Here is a 13,724-nt window from a genome sequence, read left to right as displayed (position 1 = left end):
ATGAAAAAAGAGTATACAAAGAAATGTATCCATTTTAGTAAATAAGATACTATATGCATATGGAAATAAAAACAGCATGGTACTGGTAGAGGATAGACAATAGATCAATAAAACATAAATAGACCCCCACAAATATGCTCAACTGCTTTTTGATAAAGGTCCAAAACCAAGCTAATGGAGGAAAAACAGTCTTTTTAACAAGTGGTACTAGGAACAATTAGGTAGTTATCATTCCTTGTCCCTGGCCCCAGAGAGAACATTGATCTAATAATACCTTACACAAAAACTAACTTTGGACTTATATGCAAACATAAAACTAGAAAACTTCTAGAAAAAAATGGGAGGCAATCTTCAGGATCTAAAAGCTAGGCAGAGTTCTTCGACTTGGTACAAAAACAATCCATAAAAAAATTGATAAATTGGGCCTCGTCAAAAGTAAAAAGTTTTTCCCTGTGAAAGCCCAAGTGGAAAGGATAAGAAGACAAGCTACAGACTAAGAGAAAATATTTGCAGAACATATATGTAGAATACAAAAGATCTTTCAATATTCAACAGTTACAAACAACAATCATCTAACCAGAAAGTGACCAAAAGATATGAACAGATATCTCACAGAAAAGGGTATAAAAATGGCAAATAAGCACATGAAAAAATGTTCAACATCATTAGCCATAAGACAAGAGCAATTAAAACCACAATGAGGTATCACTACACACCTATTTCAACCTATTAGGATGATTAAAATAAAATATAATGACAACCACATGCTGTTCAGGATGTGAAAATACTGGATCACTCATTTGTTGCTGGTCAGAAGACACAATAGGACAGTCACTCTGGTTTCTTATAAAACTAAACATTCAACTACCATATAACACAGCAATTGCATTCTTGGATATTCATGCTAGAGAAATGAAAACACGTTCACACAAACACCTGCACACAAATGTTCACAGCAATGTTTTTTGCAATAGTCAAAAACTGGATTTAGCCCTGAGATCCTTCAACAGGTGAACAGACACCATGGAACACTATCGACATTAAAAAGGTTAAAACTAGAAGGATAGGCAACAACTTGGGTCAATGCCCAGGAATCCCACTGAATGAGAAAAGCCAATTCCAGAGAGTTACACACCACATGCTTTCACTTATATAATATTCTTGAAATGACAAAATTTTGAAAAAGGGATAGGTTACAGGTGTCATAGTTTAGGGCCTCAGTGTGATTATAAAAGGGGAACCAAGGGATTACAGGAGTGTTTGAAGTGTTCAGTACCTTGATGGCAGTGGTGGACACATATAATAAAATGTCATTGAACTTAATATATACACAGTAAATGAATACAATGAAAAGTAAAGAAATATGGTAAGATTAGTGGATTTGTATCAATGTTATTACACTGGTTGTCATACTACACTATAGTTTTCCCAAATGTTACCTTTGAAGGAAACTTGACAATGTGTAGAAGAGATTATTCTTTCATACACTGTATGTTAGTCTACAATTAAATCAATAGAAATTTCTATTAAAAATAAATGTAATCACCAGACCTCAAACTATAGCTCAGAGAAAGAATAATAATGTGGAGAGGGTGTCACAAATCAGCATTATTCTTCTAGAAGTAATAGGATAGGGCTGCCTATGTTAACCATGAGGAACAGGAAAAGAAACTGCAATGGAATTATATAGCCAGTCATGATGTAGAGCAAAAATTACAAGAGAGACAAAAGACAGGAGGCCGAGGTGGGGAAGGGGGTAAGTCGGTGGGAAGGGTGGATTATATCAAACTGATTTGTAAAGTAAGTTCCAATGGGCAGGGAATTACTCTGTTCTGTTCTCCACCATATCTCCAGTGCTTAAAACAGTACCTTGCATATAGTAGACAAAAAAAATCTGTTCAATGAATTAACTGGGTGAGGCTACATAGCATTGTGCATGCATTCTCTCATGCCTTCACAGACCCCAATCTGCACTCACCAATCTTTAGGGCACTTAGCAATACCAGATATTAACTTTATTATTACTTTTAATAACTTTACAACTCTAACATACAGGTTAGTCAAAGTTGGCCTCACAAAGCCTTCAACCCTCAATAATAGCACCACTACTTAGTACTTAAGATTCTTAAATGCTTCAGGATTCCTTAAACTCCTGAAATACCTCTGCACCTGTGCAGATATTGTTCCTTCAGCCCAAATGTTTTTCCTCCCTTGTCTGCCTGGAGAATTCTCAAAAGCTAAACTTTAAAGTTGTATTTTCTGTGAAGCTTTCTCTGACCACCCCCAAAACCTGAAACACAGCCACCCCAGGCTGACTTAGGTGTTCCCTTTACTCAGATCTCAGGGATCAAGTATATATTGGTAATTATTACAACACTTCTCATAGTATAATTAAACTATTTTTTCCGATATGTTTCTCTCATTACACTGTGAACCCATGGAAATCAGAACATCATGGAGTTTTCATCTTTCTGTCACTGTGGCTACACTTACTGCCCATAACACCATAGGCATTCAATTTATTATAGATAATGGCAAGAGCAAACCCATGTTTTTGAAATCTGTAAATGAGATTTCAAATTAAAAATTCCTATAATTTGGTGTCTATATAGTAAGTATAAATCAGGCAGAAACAGAGTATTATACAAAACTACACACATGTGATTAGCAAAGATGTCTATTTTTAAATAGTATTACTAAAAAAATGAAAGTAGTAAGATCCCTAATAAACTATTGGCTATTTAGATTTATTTAAATCTACCTTATTTAATGGTATTTAGTTTGGTATTTCAGATCAAGTGAGCTGAGTTTCAAATTCACAATAATTATTAAAAACTTTAAAAGAAACAAAAATTGCTGTATTCTCAAAAATTAGAAGTTCATTTTATACAAAATAAATCTATGAATATATTCTTCTAAAACAAACATGGAAGTTAATAAATAGCAAAATATAAAACACATAACCAGTTTCCTTGGCAGGATAATACAATTCCCATGGTATTTCTTGTAAGTATTAAGAATATATATGCATTATTGCCCTGGTTGGTGTAGCTCAGTGGATTGAGCACGGGCCTGCTAACCAAAGGATCACGGTTTGATTCCCAGTCAGGGCACATGCCTGGGTTGCAAGCCAGTTCCCAGCATGGGACACACAAGAGGCAACCATACATTGGTATTTCTCTCCCCCTCTCCTTCCCTTCCCCTCTAAATATAAATTAATTAATTAATTTTTAAAAAGAATGTATGCATTATTTGTTATAAATACCTCCTGTTTTTCAACTTTTGGCTCAACAAACAGCAACTTTTATATTCTCTAGTTACATAGAGGGAAATATAATTTTTATATCTCATAAATAAAGCTTCATATGTATTGAATACTTTTTCAAGTGAGGCTGATTTACTTTAACACAAATTAACACAAATAATATTTTATAAAACAGATTATATTTCTTCAATTATTTCTTCTATTTTAATACTGATAAAGATTCTACCAAAGGTATGCTAATTTGGAAAAATCAGCATATAAGTGAATAAAAACTATGTAATAGGAACAGGAAATCTTTCATTTTTCCGCCACTAGATATTCTCATGAGAAGCAGGAAACTCAATAGACCTTGAATTAATTTTCTTGTTAGGTCTTATTTCTTTTGTTTTTAAGAGTTTGAACTTATAATCCTTGATTAATAAAACCTATCAAAATCACTTTATGGATCAAGTTACTTTATCAGAATATGTTTGTTCATGGATAAAGACTACAAAATCATCTGACAGTTAAAAGTACAAAAATCGTCCTGGCTGGTGTGGCTCAGTGGATTGAGCGCAGGCCTGCAAACCAGACGACTGCGGTTCGATTCCCAGTCAGGGCACATGCCTGGGTTTCGGGCCAGTTCCCAGCGGGGACACATGAGAGGCAGCCATACATTGATGTTTCTCCCCCTCTCTCCTTCCCTTCCCCTCTAAAGATAAGTGAATAAAATCTTTTTTAAAAAGTACAAAAATAATTATCTTATGGTATTTCTTACCTTTTATAAGCTTTATTACTAGCAGAATCAGAAATGGTGATTCTATTTGAACAAAATATCAAGCTGCCTGAAGCAAGACAGAAACAAAGTCACAAAAAGCCACCAAGTATACAAGTAATAACCACTGTTACAAATCCAAAAATCTGACCACATATGAATACAAAGAGAAGTGCTATTCCACAAGCAAACAGGCAGGAATGAATAGTCATCAAAGTTTAACTCTGAAGACAACATCATTCATTACCAGCTAATAGGTGCTGACATGGCCGCCTTACAGATACAGTATTTAAAAGTCCCATGCTTTCTTTATTTGAAAAGGTTGTTCCTAGCTTAATTTTAAAAGAAATTAAATGCAACTAAAACAGCACTGGATTGGGCAGCCTATTAGAACAGCATTATGGACAATGATGTCCCACTGTAAAAGAACACTGAATACAAACCATGCAAGTCCATAAACAAATGAACAACATGTTTGCTTTCAAATTAACTTTTTTTAATTTTAAAATTGTATTTGAAAGTACTGACATTTAAAACTATTTAAGAAGAGCATAATTATTAACAGATATTTTCCTTTGTTTTAAAGTATTAATATAAATCAACAGGCATTTATTAATCATGGGAAAGATAATGTGAGAGAGATAAAGATGAATAAAATCTTGATCACTACCTTCAAAAAATTTACAGTGTATGAAAAATAAACACACAAGTTCACAGGTATACAAGTAATAACATGATTTTATCATCACACAATGATAAAATCCATTCAAAATTCATTCGGTAACATGTATTGAACATCTATTTGCTAGGCAGACTTCTCAGTGCCAACAATACCAAGGCACGTAAGATTACAGTCCCTAGTCTCAGGAAGCTCACAACCTATTAGGGGTGACAAACCTGGAAACTAGTGCCATATAATTCAACAGGTTCACACATACAAACTGGTTATAGACTCAGTAGGAAAACAGAGGAAGTATCAGGGAGGGGTTCAGAGTAATAAAAGCGTAAGATACAAAGTGTTAGAGAGACACAGAGAAAGGAAAGGGAACAGCTGAGTAGAGAACTCAAAAAGCCTTTATCAAGAAGAGGACTTCATTTTGCAATATACATGTGTACCAAATCATCACATTGCACACCTTAAATCCACACAATATTATACACCAATTATATCTCATTAAAGCCGGGAAAAGTATTAATTAAAAAAGAGAACATCTCTACAGGCCTCGAGGGATACTTACAGAAAGAGTACACACATATGTATGTCTATTGGCAAGAGTATGTAGCAGGTGGCTTTGGAAATAGTCCTGGGTAGAAATCCTCATTCTACCATTTAATAGCTATGTAACAGCGCATTTTAATTAACCTCCTGCAAACTCAGTCTTCTTATCTTCAAAATGGGGATAGTGATACCTATTTTGCAGGGCAGATGAAATCATGTATTTAATGTATCAGACTTTGGAAAAACTTATTAAAAAGTAGTCATTACTAATTAAGATGAGACAGACACACACACACACACACGAGACAGACCATGGAAGAGCAAATGGTGTAGCAATGTTTCTTTCCAAATAGAAGTTTAAACATGAGCAAGAATATACAGGTAGAAAACAGGGACCATGTTTGTGAAACATTGTTAATCTGAAGAAAAACAGGAACAAAGGGTTTAAAAAATTAAGTAGGACCACAATGCATACAACCTTGTATAGCCTGAATTCCAGAAACATAACTATTATCTAGATAACTCTTAGCCTTTTACTCTTTCTATATGATTAAATTAAGGTGAAATGTTTTTTTCCCTTCAAAGAGAGTATCAGTGTAGGAGAAGCCAAAATAATTACAAACTCAATATGTATACTTTCAAATAGGTTCATTAAAAGCATACACTAGCAGAACAGCAACCATCAAGGCCCCATCAGTATTAAGTTAAATGAAGTAAAGGAAAGTCAGTCCCTACACACTGCAATGAGACAGCCTCTCAGGCAACCCAGATCTGCCAACTCCAGATTTAGAACACGGTTACCTAAAACTGCTCTATCTCTACAGTGGTAAATTTTAACATTCTAGATTTAGGTCATAAATTACTACATTCCATCTCTCTGGAGTCTTAACTGGTTCTATACCTACTTTTGACCTCAAAGGAATCCACAAAAGACTAAAGACTGTATTCCTTGGACTGAAGCTGAAGACATCTCCAGGAGCAGTCCAGATGGCCCAAAGCAGAGCAGACCATCACAGAGTGGAGCTGCCTAGCTGCAGAGGAGTCTGGCCCCTGGGCAACCTCATGGTGGTGCTGTTCTCACAGTTGCACTGTAGCACCATGGAGCCATTTTTATACCCATGCTGTATTACTGTTGAGCTGTTGGCACTAAATAAATTTTCTTCTTCACCACACATCCCATTGGGGACTCCTGTTGGCACTGTGTTGGCACTAACGACCACTGATTGACATGCCCATAGATTTGAGTACACTGGTTTGTGACTATTATTCTCTGTTAGTTCTGTCTTCTAATATATCCAACAAACTTAGGGTTACAGGATCATAAGTAAAAATCAGAGCATAAGAACAAAAAGCAAACTTTGGAACATGTACTTTGAAAATTATATAAATATAAACATGCATGTTCTTGAATACATATATTTTAAAACTACAAATTACGTGCCTTGGCTGGTGTGGCTCAGTGGAGTGAGTGCCCACCTGCAAACCAAAAGGTTGCTGGTCTGATTCCCAGTCAGGGTACATGCCTGGGTTGCAGGCCAAGACCCCAGAAGGGGGTGTGCAAGAAGCAACCACACATTGATGTTTCTCTCCCTCTCCTCCTTCCATTCCCCTCTCTCCAAAAATAAATAAATAAAATCTTTAAAAAAATAAAAATAAAAGTACAAGTTGGTACACATCAAACTTTTCTTATTACCTCTGAAGAGTGAGACTTGGAGTAGAAGGAAGAATGTCACTTTCTCCTTTAGGTACCTATAGTTTGCATTTTTTATAATAAGCATGTATTTATTTTAGAATGTAAAAATGATATAAGAAACGACTCCCCAAAGAATTCTTTTTTTTTAAATGAACCTTGTTATCTTTAGTCCATGTTCTTTTTTTTTTAAGATTTTATTTATTTATCTTTAGAGGGGAAGGGAAGGAGAAAGGGAGAGAAGTATCAATGTGTGGTTGCCTCTCATCAGTCCCCTGCTGGGAACTGGCCTGCAACCCAGGCATGTGCCCTGACTGGGAATCAAACCACGATCGTGTGGTTCGCAGGCCTGCGCTCAATCCACTGAGCTAATGCCAGCCAGGGCCAAAGAATTCTTTTTTAAGACCAAGGATGAAGAAGATAAAAATCAAATTTCATAGATACAATGTCAAACAATAAAAATTATTTCTCCTTCAAATTTATTTGATTTATATTTATTTATAAAATGACAAAGGCACTTATGATAGTTATTTCTGTGAAAAATCTTCCAATTGTATTTCTACCCATAGAATGCTTCTGGTTTCTGCTGATTAATTTCATCCCTGTTCTATACCTCAGGCTCTTCAACCAGTTCTACCTCAAATTGAGCACCTCAACAAAACTCAGTCTAACCACAGGTCCAACCACTACTTTGATTGCCCAACAAAGGAGTCTTTGTCCTTTTTGGACAAAGACTTTGTCCTTTGTCCTCTCTGCCTTAAAAAAGGCCTTTCATTCATTCATTTACTGATTCGTCCAATAAGTACTTATTAAATGTCTATAACATGCTCAACACTGAGTGAGGTCCTGAGTGCACACAGATAAAAAGTACTGGTCATGGCGTCAGGGAGCTTATTAAAGGAGAAGCAGTTCGAACACATAACAATAATTACTACAAGGAATCCCTCTGCAAAGTATAGAACAAGCATGAAAGTATAACCCAAGCCTAGTTGGAGCGAGAGGAAGGAAAGGCTTCATAGACATCTAGAGTAGTTCCCTCTTCACTGGCCTTTACTTTCCTCTCAACTAAAATAGGACTCTTCTCCCTTTGAAAATACTGCTTAAAAGTTATGTTCTAATCCTTTAAAAAAAAACTCCACTTATTCCTAAAAGTCACATAATTCTTAAAGAAAACCAACCAAGTCTGTGAAACTCAAAAAGAAGCAAGTGAAGGGGAAAAAAAAGTACTCACTGAGAGTAACAGAAAGAGCAAGTACTTAAATCTTTTCTAATTGTGCCTAGCTCTCATTGTCCCTACTAATTTGCCCATCATTTGCATTTTAATCTACCTCCCATTGGAAATTATGCATTTTTCAAAGGTGAATACTTAGCCTGCTACAACTAGATGCTACAACTATATTTCTAGGTACAATCAACCAACCAGTCAGAAGGTGAAGGTGCATAATGGTGGGTGGGAGGTGGGGAACTCCTACAGATTTCTGTTGTTTTAAATAAATTACAGTCACTAACTAGTGCCAGTGTACAAAATACAACATAAATTTCCTAGTTTTCTTACTTTACCTTAATGCAACCCAATGTAAAAACCCCAGTCAATGCATATTTAAAATTAAAATACTATCAGCGGATTTTTTAGCAAAAACTTTGCAGGCCAGAAGGAAATGTGATGATATGTTCAAAGTACTGAAAGTAAAAACTTCAAACAAAGAATAACCAACATGGCACGATTCTCAATCACCATCAAAGTAGAGAGAGAATTTTCCAGAAAAGCAAAAACTAAGGGAGTTTGCCACCACTAAATAAGCCATAAAATAAATGTTAAAGGGACTTCTCTAGGCTGAAAATAAAGGTACTAATAAGTAACAACAACAACAAAAAAACATAAGAAAGTAAGTCTAACTGGTAAAGGTAAATATATACTAAAGGTAGCAAGCCAATCAATTACAAGGCTAATATGAAGGATAAAAGACAAAAGTAGTAAAAATAATAACTACAACAATCAGTAAATGGACACAAAATAAAAAGGTATATCATGTGACATCAATAACATAAAATATAAGAAAGTAGGGTAAAGACATAATTCTAAAATATATTCCTACTTAATTTGCTATCAATTTAAAACAGACCAGAATACATACGGGCTAATATATGTGAACCTTGTAATAACCACAAAGCAAAAACCAACAGCAGCCCTGGCTGGTGTAACTCAGTGGATTGAACGCGAGCCTGCGAACCACAGGATGGAGGTTCGATTCCCAGTCAGGGTACATGATTGGGTTGCAGGCCAGTTCCCAGCGGCCAGTGGGGGACACACGAGAGGCAACCAAACACTGATATTCCTCTCCCTCTCTCCTTCTTCTCCCCTCTAAAGATAAACGAATAAATTTTTTTAAAAAACCTATGGCAGATAAACAAAAGACAATGGAAAGAGAAACTAAACATACAACAAGCAAAAGATAATGAAAATGGAAACTAAACATAACACTACAGAAAAATCATCAAACAAGGAAAAAGAAAGCAGAGAAAAACAACAAAACAGTAGAAAAAAATTAACAAAATGGCAGTAAGTACATATCCATCAAGAATAAATTTTATGTATATGAACTAAATACTCCAATCAAAAAACAGAGTAAATAGCACTGCTGGTGTAGTGGTATCATGCAAGATTCCCAAAAACCCTAGAGTAGCTCAATGAATAAAAAAAACCACCCATCTATATGCTGTCTACGAGAGATTTACTTCAAATACAAGGACTCACACAGACCTTAAGTGAAGAGATGGAAAAACCTATTTCATGCAAATAGAAACCAACAGAAAATCTGAGAAACTATACTTATATCAGGTAAAACAGAGGTAAAACAAAGATTGTAAGACAATGTTGGATATTTTATGATGACAAAGGGGTCAATACAACATTTGTAAATATACATGGGTAGGCAAAAATAGATTTAAACAAATAAATAATACAATAAATAATAATAAAATGATAAACTCTGTATCATATACTCACAACTGTAAAAAATAAACCCACTTTCCCCCACCCTGTATGCACCCAACATAACAGTACCTAACTATATAAAGCAAATATTAACAGACCTAAAGAGAAATATCAACAGCTATATAATAATAATATAAGAAGGACTTTTAATATAATAATAATATAAGAGGACTTTTAACACCCAATTTACATCAGTAGATAGATCATCCAGACAGAAATTCAATAAAGAAACATTGGCCTTGGAGGGGACCCCAGATGGTGGAGGAAAAACTGGAAACTCCACTAACCTCTTCGCAGAACCACATTGGAATTACAACTGAATTGAAGAAAACTCATCTCAAATAACTAACTGAACACTGGCTGGGCTCCCATAGGCAACAGCTGAAGTTCCGAAGGGGTATTTCAGCAGCCAGGGGGCTCACCCTGAGAAGTGTGAGGCCTAAACCTCAAGCCGGGCAACCCAGCATAGAGCACCAGAACTGGGAAAGGAACACAAATAACATCCTGCTATGAAAAACAGCAAGGCTTCTGTCCACCAGTGAGAGATGGCTAGAGATCCAGAGAGACTCTTAAGGGGCCAACACACAAAATTTCATTTACAGATACTTACTATGGACTCTGGCAGAGGAAGAGCAGAGTAGACAAGAGATGCATGTGGACAGTCTGGGGCTGGTGTTTCTGGGGAAAGACCTGAGAGATCTGCTGCCAGGATACCTGCACTGAGTCATACTGCAAACTATAGGAGCTTTCCTCCTTGGGAAAAGCACTGCCCCTCCATGTGGCATCAGCCAGAGGGGAAGCAGGAGCCCCACCACAGTAAAGCCTCTCAACCCACTATGTGGAGCTTAAGCCAGGCTGCTGAGCACATTCAGAGGCTATCTCAGTGATTTACTCTAACAGCAAAGGCAGATCTCTGGGAGCACTGAGACTTTAGCTGACCCTTGTGGGGCCCGGTGCTGGTAAAAGCTGAACCTGGGGCACAAGCTTATTCTTTGTGCACACCCTGAGACCTGCAGAGGAAGCCCCAAGCTGTGGTTTGCTGATAGCCCCAAGCAGGGTACCAGGGTCAGTCATTGAGAGCTGGACACGGGACTACACCACAGTCTTTGCACAGCTACCTAATGCATAGAAACAAATACAAAGAAGCAGCCAAAATAGGAAGACAAAGAAACAGACCCCCCAATGAAAAAAAAAAAGAAAACTTCAGAAGAACTAGATGAAATGGAGGCAAGTAGTTTATCAGAAGTTTACAGTAATGATTATAAGGATACTCAATGACATTAAAAAAGACATAGAAACATAAAACAAAAGACCAGTCAGAAATAAAGAATGCAATATCTGAAATAAATAATACACTAGAAAGAATAAATTGTAGATGATGCAGAAAAACATATGAACAATTTGGAAGACAAGGTAGAAAAGAATTTCAAGCAGAGCAGCAAAAAGAGAAAAGAACTTTAAAGAAAAAGGAGAAGTTAAGAAACATTTAGGACAACATGAAGTGTAACAATTCCCACATCATAGGAATACCACAAAGAGAAGAGAGTAAACAAGGGATCAAGAACCTATTTGAATAGATCATGACCTAAAACTTCCCTAATCTGATGAAGGAAAAAGACATACAAGTCCAGGAAGTGCAGAGAGTCCCAAACAAGATGGACCCAAAGAGGCCTACACTGAGTCACATCATAATTAAAATGGAAAGGCTTAAAGACGGAGAAAATCCTAAAACCAACCAAATTAAAATAGGTAGTTACATACAAGGGAGCTCCAATTAGACTGTCATCTGATTTCTCAACAGAAACATTTCAGGCCAGGAGGGACTGGTGTGAAACATTCAAGGTGATGAAAAGCAAGGATCTACAACCAAGGCCACTTTACTTAGCAAAGCTATCATTTAAAATTCAGGGAGAAATAAGGAGTTTCCCAGACAATAAAAAGCTAAAGGAATTTGTTAACACCAAAGCAGTAGTGCAACAAAATGTTAAAGGGCAAAGAAAAAGAAGAGGGAGGAGAAAGAGGAAGAAGAGAAGGAGAAGGAAAAATGGGGAAGGATAAGGAGGAGAAGAAAAAGAAAGGAGAAGGAGGGGGAGAAGGAAAAGGAGGAGAATAAGAAGGAGAAGAAGGAGGAGAAGAAAAAACAGAGTAGTTTAAAAACAAAGTGACTATAAATACGTGTTTGTCAATAACCACCTTAACTGTAAATGTCTTAAATGCTCCAACTAAAAGACATAAGGTAACTGAATAGCTAAAAAAACAAGACTCTCCTGTCCAAACAGGAACTCTCCTGTTTGCCAGACCTGGGTCTATCAGAGGCATCAGCAGTCTGCAGCCAGCTGTGACCATGAGCCACATTTTGCTTTTTAGGGAGGGGGTATACACAGAGAACCAGACAGTAACTCAGTACTGTGGTATAGGTATCTCATAAAGACTTTTGAAAAAGGAGTTGAAATGTGGCTGGGCAAAGGACCCACACACAACTGCTCCTCCAGCAGAGACCAGACTGAAAGAGCGGTTCCCACTGAATCCAGATGGGCAGGGAGTTCAGAGTTTGCACAACAGGGGTTTTCTGGGCCCACCCAGCTCAGCCAGAAGGCCAGAGGGTGTGCAGATCAAAGAGATCTATCTAGACTGCATCTCCTGCAAAGGCAGTGAGCCAGGGGTTGAGCCCCAGAGATTCTTTGCAAATAGGCAACAACCCCGGCCAAGTAAAAATATCTGGGAAGGGAAAGGTGTGCCCATTCCCATACTAGAGAACAGTCTGGCCAGGCTCATGAACCCTCTGCTGGGTGCAGATCCTCGGGGGAAAAGGGGAAACACCAACGGGGACCTTTCTGAACTTTTTTCAGCCAGGACAAGACACATGGATTCCTTGGGCGCTTTTCCACTGAAACCAGCTGGGCAGAGAGTGAAGAAATTGGCACAGCAAGGGAAATTTAGGGCATCATCCAGCCTCAACTCCTATACAAAGCTTCCATCAGTGCAAAGCAGGAAAGAGCTGTCCCTTTTACACAGACTGGCCCCTCACATGAAACAAAACAGCTAACTCATCAGAAACTATGCATTATCGGAAATAAATGGGACAGACCAATATGTGTGGCACAGAGGCAGGGAAATACACCCACCATCTTCCCTGAAGTGTGAACAGTGTATCCAAAAAAAGATCCAGGGGCATTATCCTCCCATTAGCACCAGAAGCCTTCTAAGAAGCAGATGGGTCAGCAGTAAGGCTAAGACTAACAGGACCATAGATAAAGGCAGGTGGAAGTGGTACATGCAGCCCTTTCAGACATTGGATGACCCACCCCAGGCCTTGAACTAATAAAAAGCCAGCAAGGAAGAGCAGTGAGAACCATCCCAGACATAGCCAAACCTGATATGGACAGCCACAGATTTTAGATCACTTGTAGGCTTGAATAGGCTGCACAGAGCTAAATGAGTCAGGCTTCTGACAGTGCCAGAGTCAGATCCAGAAGGAAAGACCTACAAACCAGCACTAGACTCTGCTGAGATGAGTATCACCTTGTTCTTTTTCATTGTGTCCATGTTTTTTCTTTGGCAGAGCTTTTCAACATTTTTCTTTTCCTTCAATTTTATTCCTATTCATTTACTATCTTTTTTTATTTCGAATCTCATATTTTTCTCTTCCCTCCATACTTTATTTTCCCTTCTTCCTACCCTCTCTTATGTTCTTATTTTCATTTTAAAACCTATTTTTCTCCTTTCTTTGTCTAATTTCTACCCCTTACTCCTATTACTTCTCCTCCCTCTATGCTCTCAAAAACATTTTTCTTTCCTTTA

General features: G+C 37.3%; 1 protein-coding gene across 5 annotated transcripts in view; it reads right to left on the bottom strand.

Moving 5' to 3' along the window:
* FER (FER tyrosine kinase) overlaps positions 1–13,724 on the bottom strand; it is a 397,214-nt gene that overhangs the window by 350,988 nt on the left and 32,502 nt on the right. The window contains exon 3 of one of the 5 annotated variants that reach the window (XM_037032384.1): positions 4,023–4,089. The exons of the other annotated variants lie outside the window; for them this stretch is intronic. The gene's annotated coding sequence lies outside the window, so the exon portion shown is untranslated. The remainder of the gene's footprint in view (positions 1–4,022; positions 4,090–13,724) is intronic. 5 annotated transcript variants of the gene reach the window in all.

Source organism: Sturnira hondurensis, unplaced genomic scaffold (genome assembly GCF_014824575.4).
Source record: "Sturnira hondurensis isolate 20B ecotype Veracruz unplaced genomic scaffold, ASM1482457v3 Scaffold0021354, whole genome shotgun sequence".
NCBI lineage: Eukaryota > Metazoa > Chordata > Mammalia > Chiroptera > Phyllostomidae > Sturnira > Sturnira hondurensis.
This window is presented reverse-complemented; position numbering and strand designations above follow the sequence as displayed.